The sequence below is a fragment of the Cherax quadricarinatus genome, chromosome 71 (genome assembly GCF_038502225.1).
Source record: "Cherax quadricarinatus isolate ZL_2023a chromosome 71, ASM3850222v1, whole genome shotgun sequence".
NCBI classification, from domain to species: Eukaryota; Metazoa; Arthropoda; class Malacostraca; order Decapoda; family Parastacidae; genus Cherax; species Cherax quadricarinatus.
Genome location: NC_091362.1, coordinates 17,483,597 through 17,496,616, shown reverse-complemented (window position 1 = coordinate 17,496,616; position 13,020 = coordinate 17,483,597). Strand labels below are relative to the sequence as shown.

Genomic DNA, 13,020 nt, shown 5'->3' with positions numbered 1-13,020 from the left:
CCATTAAGTACTAATTTACTACTGAGTTTCCTACTGTAAAAGACTTCCTCTTAATGTCACAGTGCTCCCGAGAGACCAAAATACATTAACTTATTTCCCAGGATTCTCTTTGAGAAATCATACAATCCATGAGAAACAATAATATTGTCCTGGAATCCTCAACGCTGCCGAACTAACCCCTTCTTACTGGTGGCCTTCACTGCGTTGTGTCCAACACTTTCGTATCTTTATTTCCTAAGCATAAATAAAGATACCAGGGTGTTGCACATTTGTCGTATTCATTATCTTTACTATAATTATTCATTGAGGTCATCAAAAACCCACAAGAAGTCTTTCATTAACTTTATCTTCGCCATGCAACATTTAACAGGTATTAAATCAATCCCCTGTTTCTCCTTCGTGCGTGCTGATATCAATAGGTATACTTGGTTCGTGCTGCCATCATTAGGTATTCTTGGTGCGTGCTGACATCACTAGGTATATTTCGTTTCTGGTGATGTCCCCCTCAAGTCCTACTCGGTTCATCTTGTCCAGGTTATATACCGTGACACAACCATCACGGGTTTAGATATAGCAGATATTAACTCACAAATATGCTGGGATCTATGACTAAGTAACAGAAATTAGGAGAGAGAGAGAGAGAGAGAGAGAGAGAGAGAGAGAGAGAGAGAGAGAGAGAGAGAAATACGAGTGGAGTGCACATTCTCGGAGTGTACGAAGGCTTTGATGCAGTATCGCACAAAAGACTAGAGCAAAAGCTAAAGGAGCAGACAGCAATAACAGAAAGGCACTAAAATGGGTCAAGTAATCCCTAACAGGAAGGAAACAAAGTGATTGAAAATAGTTGTCAGAATATCCAAGTGTGAAAAGAGAGGTTAATCAAGGATCAGTACTGGAACTTAACACTGTTTCTGGTGTACGTGTCAGCATGATGAAAGGAATAATCAGATGTATCTATGTTCACAGATGATGCAAAACTAATGAAGAAAGTAAAAGAAAAAAACTGGAAGGGAACACGAGAAGCCTAAAATAGAGCCTGGACAAGTTGAAGAATTTACCTGACAAGTGATTCATGTGATTTAACCCCAACAGATGCAAGGTTATGAAAGCTAGGTAGAGAAAAGTGAATCAAGAAGAATTTGCTTGGGGAGCAAGCAGACCTCTCTCAGGTTGAAGAACCTGGTGATAGTCCTGCAACCTTCACTAGTGTACAACAGTTTTATAGCGGGCTTTACACTGCATCCTATCACTTTATATACCGGTCTCCTCACCCTTCTTCCGGCTCTCCGACCACCATGCTGCGAACTTCTGGTCTTTCTCCTCCGACAATATACTCGTGTTGGGCTTCCAGAATGAGTGATAGCGTAAAGCTAAACATCCCATTCTACCTTCCAAAGACTGCTGGATAAGAAAACACCGATGACATAGCTTCTTTTGACCTAACTCAGCCAAGCACCATGATTCACTCTTACGTACGTATGGACGGGTGAGACCTACACCCGGCATACAACCCTCAAACACAGGTCATGTAACAACTCTAGCAATACTGTTGAGTAATAACCCACTCCACGGTAAGACTTCTTTCCTACGAACCCCACAGTTCTACCACACAATTCAACTCTACTTCAAGGCTCTGCAAAGGTACACTAAGTTAAACCAATAACCCGCACATAGGAGAAAGATGCTTATGAAGACGTTTCTGGCCGATTTGGACCATTAACTACTTAATGGTCGAAGTCGGACCCAAACGTCGTCATAAGTTACTTTCTCGTATGCGCGGGTTGTTTGTGTAATTGTTCCGGTCACGATATTGTGTCTTTATATTCTCTACGCAAACTTATCTTGCATCTCTACGCGAAGTTATCTCATAGAAACTTATTTTCGATACCATCACGTCTTGTTAGGCCCCGTTCACAATACATAATATGCGACCACCACTTTCACTTATGCATTACAAATGGGCAGATGTCCTCTGGGATGTCCCCTTTTGTATCTTACTGTAAGCACACCATGCTACACTTAATGGGGAATCTCCAGCCCACTGGTCTATATATATTGCTGATATACAAATATCACATTAACCCTTAACTATAAGCACATGACTGCCACCCAACTTATCATTGCTAAGGTATACCAGTTATCATTTAAGTTAACAGTATGAGAGTCCCGTGGTTCGGGTGACAGCGCACTCAGCTCACATACTGAATGACCATGGTTCGATCCCAAGCACTGGTGGAAACGTTGGGCATGTTTTCTTACACCTGCTGCCCCTTTTCACCTAGCAGTAAGTAGGTACCTGGGTGTTAGTCGATTGTCGTGGGATGATAGTATACAACAGATATGACTGGGCTTGGACATGAACCGAGGCTGTATAACAGTTCTTAGTTTTTGTCAACAATATCTATTCCTCTTGTACTGCCTTTTCCCGGTATCTCTGGCGCTGGGAAGGGCTTTCGTCTTTTTGTTTTCGGCCAGACGTGGCCAGTCTGTGGTAGCAGCTCTCTCTGCCGATCACACTTCTCACACTTACCGGTGACCGACCCTCGGTTGTCAGCAGGGAAAGGGATATAACAACACTTACTCCAACGTCGGGGTCTTCCAAAGGCACTTCCATCTCTGGTCACTGCTCGATCACCACTAACTGCCGGGTTTCATAGGTAGCTTCGAACACATCGGGGTTCTGATTTAGGGGTGTCGATTGGGGTATCCCTTCCCTCGTTGCTGAACGTTCAGATAGGTATAGCTTGAAGCAGAGATAACTTATGGGAATAAATACCATCACAAAAGCCATCAGTAATTCTTGAAAGCCAGAGCTCTCTACCCACTGCATATACAGTTTAAAAATGACGCTAGAAAATTAGGAATTGTTGCTCTCCTGGGACCTTGATCTTGTCTTTAAGGTCCCGGGACTCAAACATTTCCTAATAAACATGTCCTAGTGTTTACTCACGTTTCTTTATACACCACTTTTCGGTATCCATTATCAAGGTTTATGCCACTACTTACACTCTTTAGTATTTCTCAAAGGCTCGACACCTTGTCTACGTAAATGGTACTTGTCAGTTTCGCCCATACGGCAACCTATATCATGCTTCCATAGTTTTTTTGTGATATATATATATATATATATATATATATATATATATATATATATATATATATATATATATATATATATATATATATATATATATGCAAACAATCGCAGACGGGCGATCTTAACTATGCAAGACAAGCCACCCCCCCCCCCCCCGTGGCTTGTCATATATATATATATATATATATATATATATATATATATATATATATATATATATATATATATATATATATATATATATATATATATATATATATATATATATATATATATATATATAGTGTGTGTAAGCTCTAGGCCTTTCGTGATGCAACAATCACTACATCATCAGATGTTTGCAATGTTGCAGAAATAAGTAGGAAGTCCAAGCAGAATCTACCTGGACTTCCTGGCTATCATTCAACTCCCCGTCTGGTTATTTTTCATCTGTCATCGCTTGTTTGCTATTATTGCATAACTGCCCGAGATTTGTGAATATTCGTCACGAAAGTATTATTCATTCTTGGCCAGGACAAAAAAAAAAAACGTTTTCGGAATGCCTGAACTGCTGCCCAAAATGAACAAGGTGACGGCTGAGGGGAGGAAAGTGGGGTCTGACTGACAGGTTGCTCCAGTATCAGAGGGGAGAGATGACAGTTAAAGGGAGAGGAAAGGGATGGTAGGGGAAGGGGTAGCTCACTAACATACCTTCCTTCTACCTTCTAGCTTACCTCCATTACTGCAGTTCACCTCCATCACTCCAGCTTACCCCCATCACCCCAACTTACCTCCATCACCCCAGCTTGCCTCCATTACTCCAGCTTACCTCCATCACCCCAGCTTGCCTCCATTACTCCAGCTTACCTCCATCACCCCAGCTTACCTCCATCACCCCAGCTTACCCCCATCACCCCAACTTACCTCCATCACTCCAGTTTACGTCCATTACCCCAGCTTACCTCCATTACCCCAGCTTACCTCCATCACCCCAGCTTACCTCCATTACCCCAGCTTACCTCCATCACCCCAGCTTACCTGGATTACCCCAGCTTACCTGGATTACCCCAGCTTACCTGGATTACCCCAGCTTACCTGGATTACCCCAGCTTACCTGGATTACCCCAGCTTACCTCCATCAACCCAGCTTACCTCCATCAACCCAGCTTACCTCCATCGCTACTTTTGCCTCCACTGCTTATACACCTCCATCGCTCCCTCTTCCATTATTCCTCCATGTATTATCAAATAATATCCTCAACTGACACCTACTACCAGGTACATAACCACTTCTCGGTGTATATACCGCCATTCCAACTACAGATCATGAGGCATTTTCGGAATATATTCCTCGAGACTTCATTTAAAATACCATAATTTCAGTCGTTACGTAACTCTGATGTTAGTGAACAGGATGAACTATACCGTAAAATAACCCTCCGGCCAGTTGATGAACATTAAAGTCAACAAAACTGTGCTGGAAACTGTCAGTATTGGGTCTCATGTTTCAACAATACTAACCTCTAACCCCAGGAGAGGGCGCTGAGTGTATATACACCGACTGTATGCGTGTGTATATACATGGAGACGGGTATACCTGAGAGTGTAAATACAGAGAGAAATTAGTCAGTAGTTGTCATAGGCACTTGTCGATGGATACTTGTCCGGGTTTGTTCGCGCGTGTGTGTGTACTCATCTATTTGTGGTTACAGGGGTCGAGACTCAGCTCCTGGCCCCGCCTCTTCATTGACCGCTACTGGGTCCTCCGTCTCCCTGCTCCATGACCTTTATTATACCTCGTCTTAAAACTATGTATGGTTCCTGCCTCCACTACATCACTAGCCAGATTATTCCACTTCCTAACAACTCTGTGGCTGAAGAAATACTTCCTAACATCCCTTTGACTCATCTGAGTCTTCAATTTCCAATTGTGACCTCTTGTATCTGTGTCCCATCCCTGGAACATCCTCTCTCTGTTTACCTTATCTATTCCACGCAATATATTGTATGTCGTTATCATATCTCCCTTGACCATCCTGTCCTCCAGCGTCTTCAGGCCGATTTCCCTCAACCTTTCTTAGTAGGACATTCCCCTGAGCTTTGGAACTAACCTTGTTGCAAGCCTTTGCACTTTCTCTAATTTCTTGACGTGTTTGACCAGGTGTGGGTTCCAAACTGGTGCTGCATACTCCAATACGGGCCTGAAGTGTGTGTGTACTCACCTATTTGTACTCACCTATTTGTGGTTGCAGGGGCCGAGTCCTAGCTCCTGGCCCCGCCTCTTCACCGGTTGCTACTGGGTCCTCTCTCTCCCTGCTCCATGAGCTTTATCAAACCTCGTCTGAAAACTATGTATGGTTCCCGCCTCCACTACATCACTTTCTAGGCTATTCCACGGCCTGACAACTCTATGACTGAAGAAATACTTCCTAATATCTCTCTTACTCATCTGTGTCTTCAACTTCCAATGGTGACCTCTTGTTTCTGTGTCCCCTCCCTGGAACATCCTGTCTTTGTCCACCTTGTCTATTCCGCGCAGTATTTTATATGTCGTTATCATGTCTCCCCTGACCCTCCTGTCCTCTAGTGTCGTCAGGCAGATTTCCCTTAACCTTTCTTCATAAGACATTCCCATTAGCTCTGGAACTAACCTTGTCGCAAACCTTTGCCCTTTCTCTAGTTTCTTGACGTGCTTTATCAAGTGCGGGTTCCAAACAGGTGCTGCATACTCCAGTATGGGCCTGACGTACACGGTGTATAGTGTCTTGAACGATTCCTTATTAAGGTATCGGAACGCTGTTCTCAGGCTTGCCAGGCGTGTGTGTGTGTGTGTGTGTGTGTGTGTGTAGCTATCAGTGTATGTGCACATCAAGACTGACGGAATGAAGAGATCATCTCCAGACTGAGGAGACGGGTTACCTCAACTCCTTCTTTTCTTCCATCCATTTTCTCTATATTGAACTGACAAAGCCACTGGCTGGCGAAACGTCTCCAGAACAATAACACCCAAGTGCTGCTCAAGTGTCTCACTTATCAACTTGTCAGTTTTCTATACCATTTACGAAATACAACCAGAGGTTTGTAATTCTAAATGGACATACACCGGGAGGTGTGTGTGTGTGTGTATGTGTGTGTGTGTGTGTCTGTATGTGTGTGTGTGTTTTTGTGTGTCTCTGTGTGTGTGTGTATGTGTGTGTGTCTATATGTGTGTATGTGTGTGTGCCTGTATGTGTGTGTGTATCCATACATGTCAAGTGTACAAACTCTCGAGAGTGTATTCTAATCCTTGTATTGAGGATTTAATCAATGCTGATGTCAGTATGTGAGGTAACAATGCTGATGTCAGTATGTGAGGCAACAATGCTGATGTCAGTATGTGAGGTAACAATGCTGATGTCAATATGTGAGGTAACAATGCTGATGTCAGTATGTGAGGTAACAATGCTGGTGTCAATATGTGAGGTAACAATGCTGATGTCAGTATGTGAGGTAACAATGCTGATGTCAATATGTGAGGTAACAATGCTGATGTCAGTATGTGAGGTAACAATGCTGATGTCAGTATGTGAGGTAACAATGCTGGTGTCAATATGTGAGGTAACAATGCTGATGTCAGTATGTGAGGTAACAATGCTGATGTCAATATGTGAGGTAACAATGCTGATGTCAGTATGTGAGGTAACAATGCTGATGTCAGTATGTGAGGTAACAATGCTGATGTCAGTATGTGAGGTAACAATGCTGATGTCAGTATGTGAGGTAACAATGCTGATGTCAGTATGTGAGGTAACAATGCTGATGTCAGTATGTGAGGTAACAATGCTGATGTCAGTATGTGAGGTAACAATGCTGATGTCAGTATGTGAGGTAACAATGCTGATGTCAGTATGTTAGGTAACAATGCTGATGTCAGTATGTGAGGTAACAATGCTGATGTCAGTATGTGAGGTAACAATGCTGATGTCAGTATGTGAGGTAACAATGCTGATGTCAGTATGTGAGGTAACAATGCTGATGTCAGTATGTGAGGTAACAATGCTGATGTCAGTATGTGAGGTAACAATGCTGATGTCAGTATGTGAGGTAACAATGCTGATGTCAGTATATTAGGTAACAATGCTGATGTCAGTATGTGAGGTAACAATGCTGATGTCAGTATGTTAGGTAACAATGCTGATGTCAGTATGTGAGGTAACAATGCTGATGTCAGTATGTTAGGTAACAATGCTGATGTCAGTATGTGAGGTAACAATGCTTATGTTAGTATGTGAGGTAACAATGCTGATGTCAGTATGTGAGGTAACAATGCTGATGTCAGTATGTGAGGTAACAATGCTGATGTCAGTATGTGAGGTAACAATGCTGATGTCAGTATGTGAGGTAACAATGCTGATGTCAGTATGTGAGGTAACAATGCTGATGTCAGTATGTGAGGTAACAATGCTGATGTCAGTATGTTAGGTAACAATGCTGATGTCAGTATGTGAGGTAACAATGCTGATGTCAGTATGTTAGGTAACAATGCTGATGTCAGTATGTGAGGTAACAATGCTTATGTTAGTATGTGAGGTAACAATGCTGATGTCAGTATGTGAGGTAACAATGCTGATGTCAGTATGTTAGGTAACAATGCTGATGTCAGTATGTGAGGTAACAATGGCTTTGATGATCCTGTTGCAGTCGAGAGGCTTCTCAAGTTCCTGTACAAGGAACTGTTAATTTTGCTGGTTACGCAGGACTGGTGGGAGAGGGTCACTCCCACCGATGTCCCCTTCGCTGTCAGGTTATTTGAGGTCACCCTGTGACCCGAAAGGTCAGAGGCAAGGTCCTGCTTCGTCTCGTACATTCTACTTATTTGGTGAAGCTGGACACAGACCAGTATTTATAATATAAATAATAATAGTAATAATAATAATAATAATAATAATAATAATAATAATAATAATAATAATAATAATAATTGTAATAAATTCTTCTTTTTCTATTATTATTATTATTATTATTATTATTATTATTATTATTATTATTATTATTATTATTATTATTATTATTATTTATTACTGCAGTATTTCAGGATACGTATTATATTATTAAAAGAACAAGCGCTAAACCCATTTGGGTGATTGAGCCGAATGGGTTTCAGAGCAACGTGATGCATAATAGGCAGGACCATGCTGGACCATGTACTGGACCAGGCTGGACCATTAAGACCATGAGCACCATGCTGGATCTTGAGGACCATGCTGGACCAGGAGGAACATGCTTAGACCATGAGGACCATGATGGACCTGGAGGAACATGCTAGACCATGAGGACCATGATGGACCTGGAGGAACATGCTAGACCATGAAGACCATGATGGACCTGGAGGAACATGCTAGACCATGAGGACCATGATGAACCTGGAGAAACATGCTAGACCATGAGGACCATGATGGACCTGGAGGAACATGCTAGACCATGAGGACCATGATGGACCTGGAGGAACATGCTAGACCATGAGGACCATGATGAACCTGGAGAAACATGCTAGATCATGAGGACCATGATGGACCTGGAGGAACATGCTAGACCATGAAGACCATGATGGACCTGGAGGAACATGCTAGACCATGAGGACCATGATGAACCTGGAGAAACATGCTAGACCATGAGGACCATGATGAACCTGGAGGAACATGCTAGACCATGAGGACCATGATGGACCTGGAGGAACATGCTAGACCATGAGGACCATGATGAACCTGGAGGAACATGCTAGACCATGAGGACCATGATGGACCTGGAGGAACATGCTAGACCATGGGGACCATGATGGACCTGGAGGGCCACACTGGACCATGCTGGACCATGAGAACCATACGGGACCATGAGGAGCACGCTAAACCATGAGGACCATACTGGCCATGAGGACCATGAGGATCATGCTGGATCATGAGGACCATGAGGATCAATCCGGACCATGAGGATCATGCTGGACCATGGGGACCATGCTGGACCACGAGGATCATGCTGGGTCATGAGGACTAAGCTGGACCATAAGGACCATGCTGGACCATGACTATCATGCTGGACCATGAAGACCATGTTTGACATGAGGACCATAAGGGCGAGTTTGTTGGACTTTTCACTTGTCATTCATTACAAGTTTTGTCTAACTGGTTTTGTCTCACTGGTTTTGTCTCACTGGTTTTGTCTCACTGGTTTTGTCTAACTGGTTTTGTCTCACTGGTTTTGTCTCACTGGTTTTGTCTCACTGGTTTTGTCTAACTGGTTTTGTCTCACTGGTTTTGTCTCACTGGTTTTGTCTCACTGGTTTTGTCTAACTGGTTTTGTCTCACTGGTTTTGTCTCACTGGTTTTGTCTCACTGGTTTTGTCTCACTGGTTTTGTCTAACTGGTTTTGTCTCACTGGTTTTGTCTTACTGGTTTTGTCTAACTGGTTTTGTCTCACTGGTTTTGTCTAACTGGTTTTGTCTCACTGGTTATGTTTCTCTGGTTTTGTCTCACTGGTTTTGTCTCACTGGTTTTGTCTCACTGGTTTTGTCTCACTGGTTTTGTCTAACTGGTTTTGTCTCACTGGTTATGTTTCTCTGGTTTTGTCTCACTGGTTTTGTCTCACTGGTTTTGTCTCACTGGTTTTGTCTCACTGGTTTTGTCTCACTGGTTTTGTCTAACTGGTTTTGTCTCACTGGTTTTGTCTCACTGGTTTTGTCTAACTGGTTTTGTCTCACTGGTTTTGTCTTACTGGTTTTGTCTAACTGGTTTTGTCTCACTGGTTTTGTCTAACTGGTTTTGTCTCACTGGTTATGTTTCTCTGGTTTTGTCTCACTGGTTTTGTCTCACTGGTTTTGTCTCACTGGTTTTGTCTCACTGGTTTTGTCTCACTGGTTTTGTCTAACTGGTTTTGTCTCACTGGTTTTGTCTCACTGGTTTTGTCTCACTGGTTTTGTCTCACTGGTTTTGTCTAACTGGTTTTGTCTCACTGGTTTTGTCTTACTGGTTTTGTCTAACTGGTTTTGTCTCACTGGTTTTGTCTAACTGGTTTTGTCTCACTGGTTATGTTTCTCTGGTTTTGTCTCACTGGTTTTGTCTCACTGGTTTTGTCTCACTGGTTTTTGTTGATTGTGTTTGCTGAGATGTTAGGTTTGTTGATGTTTTTGTTATGGTTGTTTATCTGTATCGTTGTTGTTAATATTGTTGTTATTGCTGTTGTTGGTTGTTGTCGTTGTTCATGTTGTGTTTTCTGTTGTTCTTGCTGTTGTCGTCTTTGGTAGTGATGATAGTTGCCGTTGCTGTTGGTGGTGGTGATGTTGTTGTTGTAGTTGGTGATGGTATTGTTGTTGTCAGTTTGTAGCTGTTGTTACTGCTGACGTAGTTGTTGTTGTCACTGTCGTTGGTCTGTGGTTATCGTTGTTGTTGCAGCTGTTATTATTGTCCTTTTTTCCTTTTTCTTTCAGTGACTGTTTTCATGTCTTTGTTGACCCGCTCGTTAAATATGTTCATTCGCCGAATTGGTGAAATTCCCATTTTCCTTAAGAGTCCTAAAGATGATCCAGTTTTCTACCTCGTCGTTCTCTCTTTCGTGTGGTGGTTCTGTCACGAACACGGGATATATACACTAAGAGGTGTATTTCTCGCAGCGTATATATACGTTTGGAGTTTAATCCCTATATTAGGAGTGAAATATTCTTGTCTGGTTGGTGGTGGAAGGGTACAGACTTAATGACCCTAGTCCAGGGTGTTCCCAACCATTTCTAAGTCCCGCAACCCTAGGAACCAAGTACTACTGTAGGCGAACAAACTGATCTTAGAAAATTAAGCTCTTAACTCAGCGCATAATGTAAATATAAACTGAGCAATTAGAACAGTATTTTGGTAAGATAAACGGAATTGGACTGTGTCGGTCCTGTATAAAAATGTATGAGACTATGATCTGCCAGCGGATATAAGGACGTGAAAAAATACCGCAGTGAAACTAGGAAATGTAACCTGGGCACTTTCATGTGCTTATATACATACTTCTCTGAAGATGTGTGTAAGCACATGAAATCGCTCAGGTTTTATTTCCTATTTTGACTGTGGTATTTTTTATATTGGCAGTCACGCGTTTTATTGTGATTTCTTTCATATAAGGACATTTCGACTATTACAAACTGCGTGGCAGTCAATTGCTTGTTTTATATCGTAATTGGTTATTTTTTTTTTAATGGACAGAGGACAACCTAACCTAACCGAGTAATTTACTGCAAACTGTATGTTAGAAGTCCACTTAAATGCTTGTGGGTGTTAAAAGGATGGGTTGGTAGTTGACCATCTGTTAAATCGTGGTACTGTCAATAGGCACTGGATGTGTTCAAGATCTGCTGTGTAGTTGGTCTCGTTCCAGCTGGTATCGTTTCAGCTTGTCTCTTCATGTAAATGCACTGGTTATAAGCTAGATTTTCTCGAACCATTTGTTCGCTTGTGCTGCCTACCATGGCGCTGTGAAAACAAGCCCTTGTGACGTAGGATACAGCAGGAGTCTTTGATCGTGTCTGGCACCCAGAACTCCTAGCTAATCTATAAAAACTAGAAGTGCTTGTGAGTCAGTCGGTGCTAGTGTACCACAAAGGAGTAAGCGTGGTCCATTGCTGTGGAATGTTACATGGGAGCGAGTTGGTCCATGGCTGTGGAATGTTTCGACATGGGAGAGAGTTTGGTCTATTACTGTGGAACATCTTCAACAAACTACCTTACCTCAGCCCCGAGTATATGCTTATTCAGATGACTGCACTGTAATATTTACATAAATAAGACAAATGAAAGAGAAAGGGAGAGAAAGAGATATGGGAAAATGGTGAGAACGTATGCTCCGCCAGTGCTGCATAATTCTGTTTTTCTCCCTCATACTTGTTGGTAAACAGGTGTCAGGGTCATATTTACCCCAATAAAAGTGAAAGCCTAAGAGCAGCGTCTTAGAAAAAGCCATCCTTGGTCAAGCAGTGATTATTTGGGGGATGACCTTCATTGTACGGGAGTGACCTCGGTCGACCTCTCACTGGCCCTACAACATGAAGTTCGTAAGTACTGAAGGTTCTCTTGACACTTACCACTGAAATCCGTCCTTTTCTATTATGAACCAAACCAGATTACCTCCTTTTCCCCAGGTTCTCTATGACCCCTACTGATTTAGCGTTTCCCATGAAAGTAATAATAATAATAATAATAATAATAATAATAATAATAATAATAATAATAATAATGTGAACCTTCATACTATTGTTTTTAACAATAATCGACTAACATTTTTTTTATTGTCCATTATAGTTCAATAGTCTGCAATAAATTAACAAAATGGCATATGGATTAGCTTTTAATCTGGTATCAAGTGTTCCATATTAGCTGGTGATCCTGGCTGTGGTTGCTGTGGCAGTGGCTGATAAACTGCCTGTCCTGCCCGTAGCCATCCTCCGCAGCCAGCAAATCAACCCCGACGCTGCTGGTGCCCACAGTTCCAACTTCGAGGCCGAGAACGGCATCCACTTCGAAGTTTCTGGCAAGGAAGGAGTTGATGGAGGATCCAACATGGCCGGCTCCTTGAGGTGAGTTACCTTTGATTTGGTCAAAGACCTTTCGGCAGCACAAATAACTATTTCTGCAAAGAATGCTTTGTATCTGGTTGCTGTATATAACAGCGCAGAAATAATGCTCGTCTTTCATGTTAATTTAACACTGCGGCATATTTTTTTTTCCAGCTACCCTCAGGAGGATGGCAGTGTAGCGTCAGTACAGTTCGTAGCTGACGAGAACGGCTATCAGCCACAGTCTGACTTGCTGCCCGTGGCTCTTGCATTCCCCCACAAAATCCCTCAGTTCGTCCTCGACCAGATCAAATTCGCCGAAGAGGAGATGAAGAAGAAGGCTCAAGAGCCATAAGACTCGAAGGGAGGCAATCCAGGCTAG

General features: G+C 42.4%; 1 pseudogene; it reads left to right on the top strand.

Annotated features, from left to right (window-relative positions):
* The first annotated feature begins 9,152 nt into the window (after positions 1 to 9,152).
* On the top strand, positions 9,153 to 13,020 carry LOC128700433 (cuticle protein AMP4-like; annotated as a pseudogene).